The 17,830-nt window shown below is 38.9% G+C and overlaps 1 long non-coding RNA gene across 1 annotated transcript; it reads right to left on the reverse strand.

The window, feature by feature from the left end:
* Positions 1-800: 800 nt before the first annotated feature.
* On the reverse strand, positions 801-5,399 carry LOC129445500 (uncharacterized). The gene is made up of 6 exons (XR_012367677.1): positions 4,962-5,399; positions 4,362-4,521; positions 3,324-3,400; positions 3,095-3,141; positions 2,547-3,007; positions 801-2,340 (listed from the first exon to the last, which is right to left on the reverse strand). It is a non-coding gene; the product is annotated as an uncharacterized lncRNA (long non-coding RNA).
* Positions 5,400-17,830: the final 12,431 nt, after the last annotated feature.

Below are 17,830 nucleotides of genomic sequence, written 5' to 3' on the forward strand. Positions count from 1 at the left end.
ATGTTTCCTGTACATCGTGATATCACATGTTTTGTTGTTTGCACCATAGTACTTCATTGTGTGTAACTGGAACCTGTTGTACACAAACGTGGATAATTACACTGCTTCATGTTCAAAGAAAAATATGTGGCTATTATATTCATTGCTTCTTCCTAACCCCAAATAGCTTGGAGAAATCTAAAATGCAAGCCAAACCAAAGGTGGAGTTTTAGGTGGTTAATTTGTGTTCTGTGTTTAGGTAACATCTGCTGCATTTGTTCAGCCAGATAAAATACCATGAATCTAAATTACATTTGTAATCAAATATTGACCTCATGGATATCGTGGCATGGCCCTCAGGGTGAAAGATTGTTTCTGATAAAAACTAAATTTATCTTTACAGTGTTCACAGCAATATTTCTGCTAAAAATGATGTGAGCAAAAGTGAGGAGGCCCCAGCAAGCACGTCTTCAGGATCATCCAGCGCCAGCCGTGACAAGGTCCAATCTAAACAAAAGAAAACAGTCCGAGACGAACCTCTGGAGATGTACCTCTTATCAAAAGATGCTAAAGGGAAAAAATTGAAAGCGAAGCAAAGTGAGAAAGAAGAGCACAGATGGAGCGCTCTGCCAGTTTTGGGTCACACCTTTAGATGTTTATTATATACCATTTTATTTAGTTATTTTATTAATGTTTATACATTCAAGAAATACAGTTGAACATGTACATTTCATATATATGTTTTTTTTGCACTACAGTTCACTTCTATCATTGTGACTTATTTGCTCTAAAGCTCTGCCAGTTCTTGTTCACACAAATTAATGTTTATTATACACTCTAAAAAACAATGGGTTAAAAACAACCCAAATTGGGTTGTTTTTAACCTAACTGCTGGGTAAATATAGGACAGAACCCATATGGGGTTAAATTAACCCAAGAAGTTGGGTTAATAATTTTAACCCAGCCAATGGGTTGTTTTTTCTACCCAAAACTTGGGTTATTTTTTTCTAAAATGATGGGTTAATTTGACTTCATAAATGGGTTAAAAATGTATATAGGGTTATTTTTATTCCTTTTAAGATTATCATTTAAAATTAAAAACCACAAGATAAACAAACAGGTCAACATTGTATTAACTTTATTTTTCATTAATATTTTTTAGCATATTACACTTTGTGTAATGTAACAAATACAATGTGTGTAACGTACACTTTCTACACAATAGCTCAATCAAAAATTCAGGAGATCATACAAAACTATAAAATACAATAAATAATAAAATTCAATTTTTAAACAATTTTAAACAATTTCTTCACTTGCCTCTAATTGCAAAAGTGTAAGGAGTGGTTTCCCGGACAGGGAATGGCTAGTCCTTAGTTATTAATTAGGAAATATAACAAGTTTGAACAAACATGTCTTAATAAAAACATTACTTGTGTGCATTCTGAGGGAAAACAAAGGGCACTGGTGAATTTTAAGATATGTCAGTGCAAGTAGTTTTCAGTTTGGACAGCTCTTACATTTACTTTATTCTAGGACTAGTCTTATCCTTGTCTGTGAAACCGCCCCTATATGTTTTAACATTTTAAAAAAATTAATGAAATTCATAAAATACCCTTAAGAACAACTGTTTGTTACAAAGCAGTATTGTTTTAGTCTACATTATTAACACACACAAAAAAAACTATGAAATACAGCATTTTGCCAGTGTAACATTTCATAAACATGTCATTAATATTCATCAAGTAATTCTCTTCCTTAAAGGTGCTCTAAGTGAATTCACGCATTTTAGATCATAAAACATTTTTTGTTACATACAGCAAACATCTTCTCACTATCTGCTTGCTGCCTGTCCGCTAATCAAACTGTAAAAAACACGATCTCTGTAGACACCCCAGGCTTCACAAACTGCAATAAAAACAAAGTGGCCAAACCTACCATCAGAAAGGATAACAAAGTGTTCCAGCCAATTAACGACAAGAAGGATTTGGGGTTGAGGGTTGGACGCGTTCATGAAAGCACGGAAGGGAAGGGAGGAGTTAGCTACGCTCTGTTTGTTTGAAAACAGTTCAAACATCAACAAAAAGTAACATCACACAGATTCGCTTAGAGCACCTTTAAGTCTGTAAAAAAAAACTAAAATGATAACTCCTGTACCTGAAACCCAGTCTATTCAAAAAACCTCTTGTCATTTACTTGCAAGAATGTAGTGCTTCTACTACCCCAATCTAAGTGCCTTGTCCAAAGTTTCTCCTCCAAGGATGACGAATGCCTGGGACTCATGTGTCCATTTTCAAGTGACAGGAAATAAGGTCCTGATGCTTCAGCCTGCTGAAGGTACTCCATCATATTTGTTCCAACCTAAAGGACACACAATGCAAATGAATTAAGGTGAAACTTGGGGGGTGTCAGGGTGTGGGTATGGGTGATGGGTTTGGGAGTTATTACACCTTGATCTTGCCCACTTTAAGACAGCCACTAACATAATGTCCCAAACTTTTGAATGGTAGTTTATTTAAATACCTGGTAAATAACGTATTAAAGTAAATTTCTTGATTTGTACTTACAGGCTGAATGTCGATGAAAGTTTTTTTGCCATCATCAATGCTGGGCCGGACTTTTTCTGGCAGTTTTGAAGGGTGGAGGTGGAAGCAAAACAGGGAGCAGCTTTAATGCAAGATATCCGTTTGCATGTGTAGCAGCAGAAATTGAAAAGCAATATGTTCAGATAATGTCGGTTAACTGTCTGGCATTTCAAATAAATGAAGATGAGTGGAGAAAGTGCTAAATCTCCCAACAGCAATTATTGCCAAAAATTTTCTTCATTAATTTATCAGTGGGTGTCTTTATTAAATTGCTATTAGTAAATCTGGCCGTTAATATCAAAATAGTGGAGAAACTTTACCTTGTGTCATCTCCTCAACTGAACATGGAAGCGCTGCAAGATCCTATCGGTATATCAAGAGAGCCATTTCTCGAAGAGTTTTGGAGCTGCATCCTGGTGTAATGTGTAAAAGTCTTGTGCAATCTAAATGCAAAAATAACAAAACAACTTCTAAAAAAAGACTAAATAAAACTCTTGTTACCATATGATAAAGACAGTATATTAACATACCATGCCTGGGGTAGTTAGCCGAGGAAACTCATGGAAACTCAGACCACCTAAAACAGAAAAACACAAACTTTTAGCTGTAAGTGATGCATTTTTTTCTATCAATATAGATAATAGACCAGGGGTGGCGAACGTCGGTCCTGGAGAGCCGCAGTCCTGCAGTTTTTAGCTCCAACCCTGATTAAACCTCATCTGTCTGAAGGTTTTTAGTAACTATTTAGACCTTGATTACCTGTTCAGGTGTGTTTGATTAGAGCTGGAGCTAAACTCTGCAGGACTGCGGCTCTCCAGGACCGACGTTTGCCACCCCTGTAATAGACCATTCATACTCATTCATTTGTTCAGGTGATTTCAACATTGGCTTTCAGAGATCATGCACCCCGCCTTTAATTCACTTGTCACCACCTGCTGGCATTAATGTTGTACTAAAGAGAAACTATATTTGAAGCATTGTCACTGTCGAAAAGACGATTTAATCTCTTTTGATCGTTTTCGTAGACAGCAGTGTTTATATCTGAACTATAAAGATTTATTCCAGTACTTCTGGAATAACATATATCTGAATGTTTGTTTCATACACGTAAACTGCTTTCGCTGGATAAGCACGGATGCAGATTTGAATGTCACAGAGTGTGATTAGGCTTTAATGGACATATTAAAGTTAGTTGAATCTTGTCATTTATAAACAACTTCCGGTAAACTCGGCTAAGAATAAATAACAACAAAGTCTTTTTAGAGTAGTTAATTTCTGATACCAAGCAAAATAAACAACAAGTAAATTACCTCAGTTCTTATTTCATAGCTAAAGCGTATAAAAACTACACTGAGCTAACGTTGCTAAGTAAAATGTGTATTATAATGTATACAATGTTAACTACAAATCGGCTATCGCCGTCTCCCCCCTGCCTTTAGGAAACCAAAACATTTGCTATTTTTGACGAGGTAATTTGTTCCAGAATTCATTTGAGGCACTAGTCAGACCATTAAACCGAAAGTAAAGACCAGACGCGACACGCGTGCGTCCGATGAAACGGTCTATACTCATAATAATAAAGTATAATTATAGTCCAATGTTAATCGCCATTATTACCATATTAAATATATTGTCCAACGTTACCCCGTTCTGTGGTAAAAAACGCGCATCTGCTCACAAAAAGTTATTTCAAGCACTCGACTGATGTTGTTGACTAAACGTAATGAAATGCCCTCGTTGTAGGACAACACTTTTGCCAATAGGTATCGATTAAATGATACAAAGACAAATACAGACCTTTATTTCACCAGAAAAGAACCGCTGAAGAATGTCTGCTTGTAAAGTCCTGCTGTATTTCTGGTTCTGACGATCCAAAATCCCCGCGACAGATGATCCAGCAATTGGGTTTGTTTTGACCCAGCAGCACTGCTGTACAGCGGGGGATGGGCTGCTTTAACTGTTCGTGTACAAAAAATGGTTTTCAGAAATGAATTACCAGAGATTTGTTACGGGCTGTAATTGTCAAAAATCTCAATTTAATAATCTGAAAAAGCAAAGAATGCATTTACTTTAACTTATATTAATCTCGTTTTAAGTTAACAGTTAACTGGGCTTTGAAGTAACGTAAATGTCATCATATAACGTTAGTTAAGAAAAAAACTTAAGGCTTTGTCCAAAGGGGACGTTTAAAACATTAAACAAAAACAGTAGAAAACGTATTTACTATCCAACGGGCATATCAAACAAGCCAACCTAAACGAACGAAGCTGGCGGCGTATATGCCATGTAAAACTGAATGTAATGGCACTTACGTCTTTATATAGCCCTCGGTATTATGATACGTGTATAAATAGGTTTAAAAATATATGTTATATGAATAAATATGCTGATACGAACCTTATTTCTCCAAATATCAGTGTGCGTTGCATCCACCTCAAATTCAGTCAGCCCGTGTGCTGCACCTGAATCTGCGCCGAGTTGATTTGACCCAATGAGCTGGGTTGTTGAGTCTGGGTGGGGAAGGGGGTGTATTGATTCCACTCTCAGTGAAAATTACCCAGAAAATAACCCAGTGGTGGGGTTACATACAACTACCCAAAAAACTACCCAAGACTGCAAAAATAACCCAAAAAAATTACCCAAATGGCTCAACCCAGCATTTGGGTAGAAAAAATAACCCCGGATTTTTTAGAGTGCATACCATTTTACTTATGTATTTTAAGTGTTTATACATTTAAGAAATACATTTGAAAATGTCTAATTTCTAAATGTTGATTTGCACTACCGTTTAGTTGCACTACAGTCATTGTGACTTTTCTGGAGTGGACCAACATTTCTGAATCCTGTTTTATTTGATTTTACTGTCATGTATCTGATTGTTATTGCAAACTGCAGTTCATTCACAAAATAAATGTTTAAAAAACCGAATTGTAAATAACGTGACATTTTGGCACTATGCATATATTTGTACATCAGTATTGTTGACCTCTTATTGTAATAACTACATACCTAATTATTGCATCATTATATTTATAGGCAACAGTTACCAATTTGCAGGACTATTAACATTTTTGGGCACAACAAAAATGGTGGTTCCTTGTTCTACCCACCCACCCTCTATAAAACGAGTATATTGGTTAAAATGAGAACTTAAACCTTTAGCCAAATCACAAAATACAATACATTTGGCAGGAAATTTGAGAAAATTGTTAACAGAGAAAGTGCTTGTAAAAGATTTGTTGAAAGTACACAAATCGGATCACCCATTACCTTATATTTTGTGAAAGAGTTTTAATTTTGATATAACGTGTTCTATCAAAAATAGTTAATTTTATGTGGAGATGGTGATATATTAACTGATGATAAAAGAATCGAATCAAATAGATTTCATTTAAAAATATATTCAAGTTCACGGAGATATTGTTTGTACAAAGATTATATATATATTCAAGTGCCATGTTTGTTTGTTTGCCCATTAACCAAAAATCGTATATGAATGGTTATTGACTACACGTGAGTGTAAATACCATCTCTCTTCTTCAGTGTGACAAGTGAGTGTCAGAACAGACGCATAACGTCTCGCAGCGCCACCCTGTGTACCGGCATATATCTGTTTTGTATTAGGCGCCATCTAATGTCCAGGGAGTGAATTTGCACCTCACTCTGCTCAGCGGCAGTAAAAATCGTTTGGGTGTGAAAGCAGAAAAACGTCACGTAAAACGTTGACGATAAACGCGCACGAAAAACGTCCCGGTGTGTAAAGACCTTTACTCTCCTCCCTCCTTACTCTCCATACAGGGTTAGGTACATTTATGCGTACCCTGGTACACTTTGCAGAGGTAGTCTTTGGCACCATTCACTTTGATTTGGGGGCAGAGTGCACTGGAGTGCAGAACTTCAGCTGTCACTGGAAAAACATTTTGATATTTGATAAATACATTCAGCCCCATGTTACCGCATCATAGATGACCCAGGATAACAGAGGTGTGTTTGATATCGATTTAGTACATTAAAATATCATGAGAGAGATTTTAAAGCATATTAGGAGCAGACTGCGTGTAGTGTAGTGTGAGTGCTTGGGTACTTGGGTACAGTTCGGTCCGCTATTATAATGTGAGTGCACCCCAATTTCATGCTGTGGGCTATTTTTACTTATGCCCGGTTGACACATAGAAGGAAGATGGGCTTATAAAATAACCTGAAGTCAGCAATTATATCTTGTCATCTGTCATAAAGGGAGTTCATATTTCTCTAAGTAGTAGTGACTCTAGTGACTACGTCTTACAGGTATGTCCACTATTTCATCATTATCAATGATCAGCCCTGGCATAGTGATGAAATCATTCAACCTAATGATATGGTTAGTAAAGTCCCTGGCAACAGCTGTGAGTCTGCAGCTTAAAAAGTAGATGGTTAAGGACAGAGCCCTGGGGGACACCTGTACTCTTAATGATGGTTTGGGAGGGTTGATCATAGAAACTACTGCCTAAGGTTTCTTAGTCAGGAAGTGAAGGATCATGTTGCCAAGTTTGGTGTGCCATCCAGGTATCTTTGTTTCCCCCTGGGTGAGGTAATGTCAAAGAACAGCATTCCAACATGAGTGTTTCGCTTGTATAGACTGGAGAGGGCCAAGTGTGTGACCAATGACATTGTATTCACAGTGAAATGGTTTTGCCTACAAGCGAACTGTGGATAAGGTGTCCAATGTGGGTGGGATGGAGGTCTTGATGTGGGTCATGACCTGCTGCTTGAGGCACTTCATTGTGGCAGGGGTGAGTGCAAGAGGGCAATACTCATTCAGGCATGTTGCCTGTGTCGTTCCGCAATAATGGTTGAAATTTTTAAGCATTTTGAAGCATCCCCCTTCTGGGGAACAACTAATGTCAGAAAGGTGATAAAGATATCAGTGAGGATATCAGTCTGCAGGGTTATACACTTTTTCAGAACTAAACATTATTATATGGTTATATAATAATAAGCTAAAGCCCCCTGCATGCAGCAGCTATTTTAAATATATCGATCAAGATATGAAGGAATATTCATATTTTTAAATATATCATTCAAGACATGAAGGAAAATTCTGTTTCTGAAGTTAACTTACAGTTAAATTGTAATAAATTGATACTCATGATTATACACATAAAATATTCCAAAACTTGTGTCCTCTGATTTACTTAAAGGAATAGTTCACTATTTTTTTTATCATTTACTCACTCTTATGTTTGTACAAACCTGTATAATTTTTTTGTTCTGATGAACACAAACCTGTCAGAAGCACCATTCACTTGAATACTATGAAAATGAATGGTGCTTATCAGAACAATGAAATGTATACAGGTTTGTAACACATGAGAGTAAGTAAATGATGACAGAATTTTCATTTGAGGCTAAACTATCCCTTTAAACAGTATGCATGCCATATAATCCAAAAAAACATACTAGAAAGGTAATATTTACGTCGTTGTTTATGAGTTTGTTTATGAGGTTTTTTGTCAGTAAACCATCATATTGAAATAAACAGCTTTGCCAATATTAAAAGGTATTTACATGTTATATTGGTGAGCCTCACATTTTTATATGATTTAAATGATCAAAGAACATTTATTTTCATATCCCGAAAAGAGACTGAAAGAATAATCTTTGAAGTTGAAAGTTCATGAGAATTGTTCTACTCACAAGTCAAGCGTATTTTCAGAACATGAAGACTACAGCACTGCCCACACACATCGACTAAAATGCTAAACTAGAGCCAGACCTCAAAAATGTATAATTAGGTGTCTGAATGTCTAAATATTCAACATAATATCAAAACCTTATTTGGATCATTTACGGTGATATTATTATTATTATTATTCAGATTACAATATTTGCAAAAAATGTAAATATAAACATTTTCATGATCAGATATCTAATATGAATGCAGCTTAAAAGTCTGGCCAAGCTGCAACCAAATATACTTATTTGGAAATTACGGTATATTCAAGATGGACCTGAGCCATTATGAACTGTAAGTTCTAAAGACCGTACATTTTATTTTAGCTCTTTAAGAGGTACTCAAACTTCCTTTTCATGAAACGTTGATTGATTTTCTACTTGCAAGTGATCTCTATTCTGTTTCACTCACTGAACATAAATTATACTGTAAACGTCAAAGAGATATCTACAACATCCAGCTCAGTATAATTTATGACATACTTTGAACTTCTTACCATGGTTCTTAAGATTTCCTATGAAGTGGTGTATTGCATGATGTAACATTCAGCTCTCACCAGGTCCATCCCTGGCCATCACTCATCCGCAGCCAGCTGTCATAAAGTCCACTGCTGTAGTATTAGGAATGCCCCATAAATTATGACTGCTTTATAAATATAGAGTAACAAATCATTGTGTGGTGACTTGAGTTTACCTCAGCCTGCCTTCATTCATCCTTACTCCCCACCATGGCTTAACTGCGCTTTTTGAGTCATGGTCCAAGCCTCAAATAGTGTTGCTTTTGAGTAGTGTCCAACTGGGAAAACATCATTGATATCTACCAGTATACGAGTCAGAGTTATTAGATTATGTTATGTAGTGGTCTCTTTTTTTTAAATCTAAACCATTTTAATTACATGGAAATGCATTATTAGGGGTCAAGCCCAGAATGGGCGAAGACCCCTATTGTATCTGTTAGTTTTCTTTTTTTCTTTTTCTTCCTCCGCCATTGCGGTCTATGGCAGCCTATAGAACCGTACGTAGGAAAGTTATGAAATTTGGCACACTGATAGAGGACTGTCCAAAAAGTCTCCACAGCAAATTTGAAGTCTGTATCTCTAACCCGCTAGCGCCACCAACAGTCCAAATATGCACTTATGTATTTGCTTATAACTTCTGACCCGTAAGTCCTAAACACTAAATTCTTGTTTCCTCTGATTCATTGGCTCAAGACGATTCGATTGGACGTCATTTTCAGTCATAACAAATTTTCCGCCATTTTGATTTATTCATATAACCTACTTTTGCGAACTTGTCCTAGAGCTTTTGCCCAATTGCCACGAAAAACGGTATGTAGCATCTAGAGACACTTACGGCAAAAAGTTATTAAAAGAATTTTGACAAACCATTCCGTTTTCGTATAGCGCGTCAACAAATTTTACGTAGAGCGCAAAAAACAGGTTTTAGTGTGTATCTTCGCCAATCTTATGTCTATTGACGCCACACTTTGTAGTTGTGATGCCAGTCAGGATCTGAGGGGGCATGCAGAGTTTCGTCACAGTGCCACCTAGTGGTCATACGAATGTTGTACATGCTTATAACTTTGGCTGTGATCAACATATTTTCACGGGACTTGATTTTTTAGAGAACTGAATAGTTGCCAAGTCCAACAATACCAAACATGGCAGAATTCGCCTTATAATTAACCCTGCGCAGCAAAAAAAGTACTTAACAAACACACGCAAATATCTCCGCGAGCGTTATTCTGATCGACTCGAAAACACCATAGGAAGAAACTTGCCTTACCTTCTGAACAAAAAACTCTATTGGCGTTATATTAAAATTTTCATCAGAAATGGCTGAAAATTGCAAAAAACTAAAAATTACCTTTCAATTTTGTGTTTATTACACATAAATGGTTATAACTTCATAACGAAAATAGATTTTTTCACCAAATTTGATACGCTGATGTATGAACTGAGTCTGAGGCCACATTAAAAAAATGGTATCCCTGGACCACTAGTTGGTCTTATAATTGAACAAAACCTTTCATATCATGCAATCATAATGTCCATATAACTGTTTCTTCACTAAACTAAAGTGTATAGTCATAAAACTAGCTAGATGTAACACAGTAATGACCCAAGTTTGAATTCATGATTTTGTTGTTACGCCACCTAGTGGTTTTGAGATAGGAAAATTTAATTTTTTGCCTAAAACTACTACAATAGTATGTCTAAAATCTTGGGTCATCATGTATTATTCCTTGCATGGCTTGGAGATCATTGGTGCATGCCATTTAACTCCTTAGCAACCAATTAGGATACCTTATCAACCCTTTTTACAAGAGCTATATCTCTGCATTAGAACATCGTAGAGACATGGGGGTTGTCTCTTTTGACTCATTAACACCACTGTAACATTTTGTGAGCTGAGAATTGCCACTGCAAGCACCACTCACATTTTCTTCACTGTTCTAGTTGTCAATGCTCCTCGAGAAGAGAGGGAGAGATTACACTGAATGAAAACACAGCTTTTTTGCTGATAACTGTTATATTATTTAGTCTGAAATCAAGAGATTTTCCTAGGTTCTTTAAACTGCTCATCTGAATTCAACTTTACTTTCTTCTGTGCCCTTTTTGGCTTGACCCCGGCATTGCTGCTTGCAGCTATATTTTTTAGTCTTTTTGTAACGGGCATTGCATGGATAATCTTAGTGTGACTGTAGTTAGAACCAAACCAGAATACACTAAAGAGTCATTTGTCTCTGGATAAACAATAAGTTTAAACTACGTAACACAATATTGTTTCGCAATATGAGCTGAAGTTTTGTAATACGGAATGTACCAATGTGCATTTTAATGTTCTTGTATTTTTGGCAGTTCTACTGTATGTTACTTCATCACTTGACTCAGATGAACAATAGTAAATCCTCTGAAACTAGAGGAACAAAACATAATGCACTGCTATTATGAAGATTACAACTTCAAAATTACAGCTATTACAAATGTGTAATAATATGATAATGATTCTTACTAAAATTTTTAAACATCAATCTTGGGTCACATATAGTAGGACCTTTGGGGAAAAGTGAACAAATACCAGATATTGTTTAAAGATGGAATACAAACATACTATTTCTGGAAATGATAACTTAAATGCATGTAATGGGTGAATTAGGATTTACTTTAAATGTTTAAAGCATTTTAGGGCACTCATTGAAATCTTTGGAAATTCTCATTTTTAACCTCAGAAAGCTAATGGGGAATGTTACAGGACATTCTTAAAAAAAAAAAAAAAAGTAACAATATGTTTCACCTTTGCATTGCAAATCAAGGTCAACGAAGTTACCATATTTGAGCACTTGCCTGTCTAGGGTAAAATATATTACAGATAGTGAATTTTTAAACATTTATAAAAAAACACACACAAACTGCAAGGGACATTTATTTATTATAGGCACAAACTGCAAGGAACATTTATTTAGAGACATGGTCTTGCGGTACTGATACTGGCTTGACTGGGTTTAAAGGAACAACAATGGTACCCCTCTTCTCAGCTGCCGAGCAGACAGCTGCAAAAGAAATATGCTTAATATTAAACCAACTCTCATTTATTTGTTAAGGAAAACAGTAACAGTGTAATGTAGATCTACTGGAAAAAAAGAGTATTGACATAGAAAATATAAAAACATAATAAAACCGAAAATACATTCATAACTACTGTTAGTACCAATTATATTTGCTCATAATTGTGTTTTATCACAAGCCAATATTTAGTAATTTAAATCAATTCACACAGTACTAGGCCTCACACTAACAATAAGTACCTGTGTATGCCATTTAACTATAATTAAAAACGTACATTTATAAAGCATATGTCTAAAAATGGACATTTGTGCCATTTAGGTGAACGGGGCATATGATCAAATATGGTGCGTTTAGTATTCAGTCAAACATTAAGCAAATTTTTAAAAAAGCTATGCATATAACAACAATCTCAATCTTTAACACAACTATTCAACCACATACTTTGTGAGTTACATCAACTTACCATGTTTAGTTATGATGTTATAACTATTGCTGTGGGAGAAGCCAGGTTCAAAAAAGTAATATTTTTGATTTCTGGAAGATGGCTGTGTATGAGGTTCTCCAGGCCACTGCTGATTGGTCAGATGCCTTGATGTTAATATCCGTGAGATAGCTTGATCTCCCCTGATCGGCTGAGAGAAAACTACATGACTCTACTACTCCAAATGAAGGCAGAGGGAGGGCACTTTGAATGTGTGCGGAAGTGACTAAATATGGTTACTTGCCCCATAAAGGGTTAAAAAAATCAGTTGTGTTTCACCCTATTGTGACTTTTGCTTCCCCTTGAAACAAAAAAAAGAAAATTTAATGTAGAAGAGTACTGGTCACTAATGTAATGCATGGACTAAAAATAACGCAAAATTGGTTGACCAATCTGTTTCTTTCAAAGGAAAACACCACTGTTTTTTAATATTTTACTATGTTCTTACCTCAACTTAGAAAAATTAATACATACCTATATTTTTTCAATGCGTGCACTTTTAATCTTTGAAAAGCAGGCCCGGCTGCAGGATGAAATGACTGAGGGGGCATGTGAAATTGTTGAGGGGGCTTAACTTTATATCGTCAATGATATACTGAGATCTCGTTTTGGAAAGACATATTTAAATGCAGCGGCCCATAAAACACTCCATGCAATTTAGGGCTGTCAACGAATATTCTAAATTCGAATATATATTCGAATAGTTAAAAAAAACGAATTTTGAATATGAAAATTAATATTTGAATAATTTTTTTTTTTTAAAGCCTGCTGTAGTAGATGCGTGGCTGTCTGCTTTGTGAGTGGGCGCACTAGTGCGCCTGGTTCAGGGACAGGTCACAGTAGTCACAGTAGTGTGTCACTGTTAAAAGTTGACGCGTCTTGCATGGAAGATGGAAGCGATTTTAACCCCAAAAAATCTAAAAAGCTATGTCTGGAAGTACTTTGGATTTTGGTCGGTAGGAGGTAAAATTTTTGAGCCGCGAGATAAAGTTGTTACAGTAGCATACCATTCGACCACTAGCAACATGATGTCACATCTAGAAAATGTGCACCCAAATGAGCATGGCATCTTGTACACACTGCATATTAATTTGTTTGTCACTTCAGCTTTTAATGCTTAATCCTGTTCTGTACACACACTCTTCAGTAATTTACGGGACTGACAATCACATTCTACAACCGCATTAACTCCCGCAAACTGCAGTGACAACCGCGTTTACAGAAACTTTGCATAGTGTGTAGCCTACATAACTGAACTGAACAACTAGTAGTTAATAAAGTGTTTAAACGTGCATCATGGACATGACAGGTCTCTCTTCTGAAGAAATAAATTATTACAAGGGGGAAAAGTCTTCTGTATGTGCGGTACAGCGAATTACAGAGGCACAAGCATTTGCTGCTCAGTGTTGCCAGATCTTGCACTAAAAAAACAGAGAACAAGAAAAATCCAATAATAAACCAAAATAAATCCAAACACTTTACCTCAAAGATCAAAATATTGGGACTGGCACCTTCACATTTTAACAACACCAAAAACTTGATCGCTTCATGAGCCAAAAGCCATAAACGGTTAAGCGCTAAAATGGTATGTGAGTACAAAAAAGACAAGGACCTGGCAACACTGCAAGAGCGCGCGTAGCCTCACAAATGCGTACAATACACAACGACACGATGGAGGTTAATTGCAAAACATAATGCTGTTAAATTGTTTTCATCAAAGCTGTGAGTGATAAGCACGTGAGACGGCAGAACATTGCTATGGTTATCTCCGTGTCACTCATCACATTTTCACATTTAAATGCGTTTGTCACTCCTGAACGTTTGCAGTGTGTACGAGACCACAATGTGTGGAACTCCAGCTAAACAGTCACGTCTTAACACTTACTTTGCATCGCCCGCCACAAGCTATTTGTCTGCAACACGACAAGAGGTCATAACGGAGAAATTAATTGTGTTCATTTGTAAGGACATGAGACCGATCAGTGTCGTGGATGGAGCAGGCTTCAGGGAGTTTTGTCAAGCAATGTAACCGAGGTACCATATCACTTTGATGTCTCTTGATTTACTTGTGTATGTAATATACGTTGTCAAATATGTTTAAACTTAAATAGACTACCTATAGAAGAAGTAATGTCTCTTTATATTAATTTGTCCTGTTATTGACGTAATGCGTCGTTAAACGTCTTTAACGTCGTTGAAAAAATGGGCAACTGTTATGATTTCGGTCTTATTGGCTGCTTTGTCTTTGTTTCACTATGTGTTGTGTTTTTGTTTTGACAGCTCCACACGTGCGCGTCTTCCACCTGGTGATCTCATTACCTCTGACTTCTCTCACCTGCGACCCGCACATGATTCTCATTATTGTCCAATCCGGTTTGATTTAAATTCCCCTCGTTTCCTTTGTTCTTTGCAAGTTTGTCTTTGTATGTACCTGCCCGCTAGCTTGTCTAGTTCCAGTCTTGTTGTGTCTATTATTCTGTTTCTCGTATTGGATTATTCACCGAGCTCTCTGCTGCCTTGCCTCTTAGATTTCCCTGTCCTGCCGTCAGTCTCTCCCGATTGGTGTGTCAACCGTCATTCATCTGAGAACACTCTGTCTGTGGTTTCTCCGAGCGCTGCTCCACACCTTGCACTGTCCAGCCGCAGTGCGCTCTCGGGCGCGTACTTCTGCGCTTCACTCGGACCACTACAGTGCGCTGTCCAGCACGGACTCTGCTGATGTATTGACCGCCTCTCTCTCTCATTGTCTCACCAGGATTCTCTCTCTGTGCCCTGTGAGGATTACATCGAGTGTTTATTTAAAGTGGATGTCCTACAGCCCATCAGTGTTTCCCACTTAGAGTGTTTTTGCATTTACACACATACATTCACACATACATCACATGAAGACATTGAGTGTTTTTTTCATTATACATGCCCTACTGATTCAGTGTTTCATTAAAAACCCTCTGCATTGGGATTCTTGAGTTGTGTCGTTCGTAACAGGACGAACTTGCCAAGATGGATCCCGTGGAGGTTGATGCTCTTCGGTCGGCGCTTGCCCAGCAGGGCTCATGGTTAGGCCAACACTCGGCCCGTCTCACCACCACGTCACAGGAGGTCGAGGATTTATCCACACGCATGTCCGACCTTTCCTCTCGCCTTGACCAAGTGCGGCAGAACACCTCGCAAACTAGTCAGCAGCAGGATGAGACGGAGCCCCATGCCTCAGCCCCACCACCATACGATGGCGATCCTGCCTCCTGTCGAGCGTTTTTATCACAATGTTCCTTGATCTTTGCCCTCCAGCCACGTCGTTATGCTTCTGAGCGCACCCGGGTTGCATATGTCATTACCCTGCTGACTGGCAAGGCTCGTGAGTGGGCTACAGCTGTGTGGGATGCCGCGATCCTTGCTGCCGATCCTTTGATGAATTTCGCGAGGAGATGGAGAAGCTTTTTGATCGCTCCGTTCGCGGGGACGCCGCTGCGGCTCGGTTGGCACATTTGGTTCAAGGAAAACACTCTGTCACCGAGTACTCCATCAAGTTCAAGACCTTAGCGGCTGCCTGCCACGGGAACAAAGCGGCTCTTCGAGCGCAGTTTGTCGAGGAGTTGACAGACGGGCTTCAGGATGAGATCGCTGTTCACGATCTTCCCCCCACTCTGGATGCCATCATTGATCTTGCTCTTCGGATCGAAGCTCGGAGGATGCTTCGCAGTCAGCGCCGTTCTCTGCGTCAACGTGTGTTTGTGGATGAGACTTCCATTTCTTCCTCGGCCCCTGTGTCACCCCCAGCCGAGTCGGAACCCATGCAACTGGGGCGCATGCGCCTGTCACAGAGAGAGAGAGAGAGGCGGTTACAGAATGCCCTCTGTCTCTATTGTGGAAAGTCCGGACATTTCGCCAAGACGTGCCCGTTAAAAGCCGCCGCCCATCAGTGAATCAGGAGTCCTGGTGGGCGTCACTTCTTCTAAACTCTCCCCAGTTTCCAGTACCCAACTCCCCGTCATGTTGTCCTTCGCCGGGCGGGACTATCCATCCACTGCCCTTCTCGACTCTGGCGCGGAGGGCAACTTCATTGATGAAGCGCTGGTTCGCGCCTGGGGTATCCCGGTTGTCCCTCTCCAATCCCCTTTGGATGTCTGGTCCCTTAAGGGGCAGCAGATGGCACGGATTACACACTGCACTTCTCCTGTGAGTCTCTCTGTGTCTGGTAATCATCGTGAGGAGATTGTGTTGCATATCCTTCATGCATCTCTATCTCCTATTATTTTAGGGCATGGATGGTTAGCGCAACACAATCCTCACGTTGATTGGCAACATAGTATTATCTTGTCTTGGTCTCAGTCTTGTCATGTGTCATGTCTTGGTTCTGCTGTTTCGGGTTCTGTTCTTTCTCTTCCTCAGGTTCCGGCAGTCGATTTGACCGGGGTCCCGGCGGAGTATGCGGATATCGCTCAGGTGTTTAGTAAAGCCCGGGCCACCTCCCTTCCTCCTCACCGGCCATATGATTGCGCTATTGATCTCCTCCCCGGCACTTCTCCGCCTAAAGGTAGACTTTATTCTTTGTCGAGTCCTGAGAGAGAGGCTATGGACCAGTATATTAATGATGCCCTGCGTGCCGGTCTCATCCGTCCCTCCACCTCGCCCGCAGGGGCGGGGTTTTTCTTTGTTGAAAAGAAAGACGGCTCCCTGCGTCCTTGTATTGATTATAGGGGATTGAATGAATGATTGAATGATTGAATTACTGTTAAGAATAGGTACCCCCTTCCTTTAATGTCTACTGCGTTTGAGCTTTTGCAGGGAGCGCAGGTCTTTACTAAACTAGATTTACGCAATGCCTATCATCTGGTGCGTATAAGAGAGGGAGATGAGTGGAAGACAGCATTTAATACCCCTACTGGACACTTTGAGTACTGCGTTTTGCCTTTCGGGCTTTGTAACGCTCCCTCAGTCTTCCAAACTCTGGTTAATGATGTGCTGAGAGACATGATTAACAAGTTTGTCTTTGTGTACATAGATGATATTCTCATCTTTTCCCCCTCTATGCAGGAACACACTCAGCATGTCCGCCGAGTCTTACGCCGGTTGTTAGAGAATAAGTTGTATGTTAAGGCGGAGAAGTGCGAAATCGCCCCAGGTGAGATCCGTCCTGATCCAGCCAAGATCAAAGCGGTAGCCGAATGGCCAGTCCCCGAGTCCCGTAAGGATTTATTAAGGTTTCTAGGTTTCGCCAATTTTTATCGGCGATTTATCAGAAATTATGGTCAGGTTGCTCAGCCTCTTACTGCTCTCACCTCCACTAAGGAGAGGTTTGTCTGGAATTCTAGTGCTCAGGAGGCCTTTGATAATTTAAAGTCCCGGTTTATCTCTGCTCCTGTTCTCTCTATTCCAGATCCGGCTGCTCAATTTATTGTGGAGGTGGATGCTTCGGATGTCGGGGTAGGCGCCGTTTTGTCTCAGCGGTCTGTTAAGGATGGCAAGGTGCATCCCTGTGCCTTTTTCTCCCATCGGTTAAACCC

This window comes from Misgurnus anguillicaudatus, chromosome 3, assembly GCF_027580225.2.
Source record: "Misgurnus anguillicaudatus chromosome 3, ASM2758022v2, whole genome shotgun sequence".
Lineage (NCBI taxonomy): Eukaryota > Metazoa > Chordata > Actinopteri > Cypriniformes > Cobitidae > Misgurnus > Misgurnus anguillicaudatus.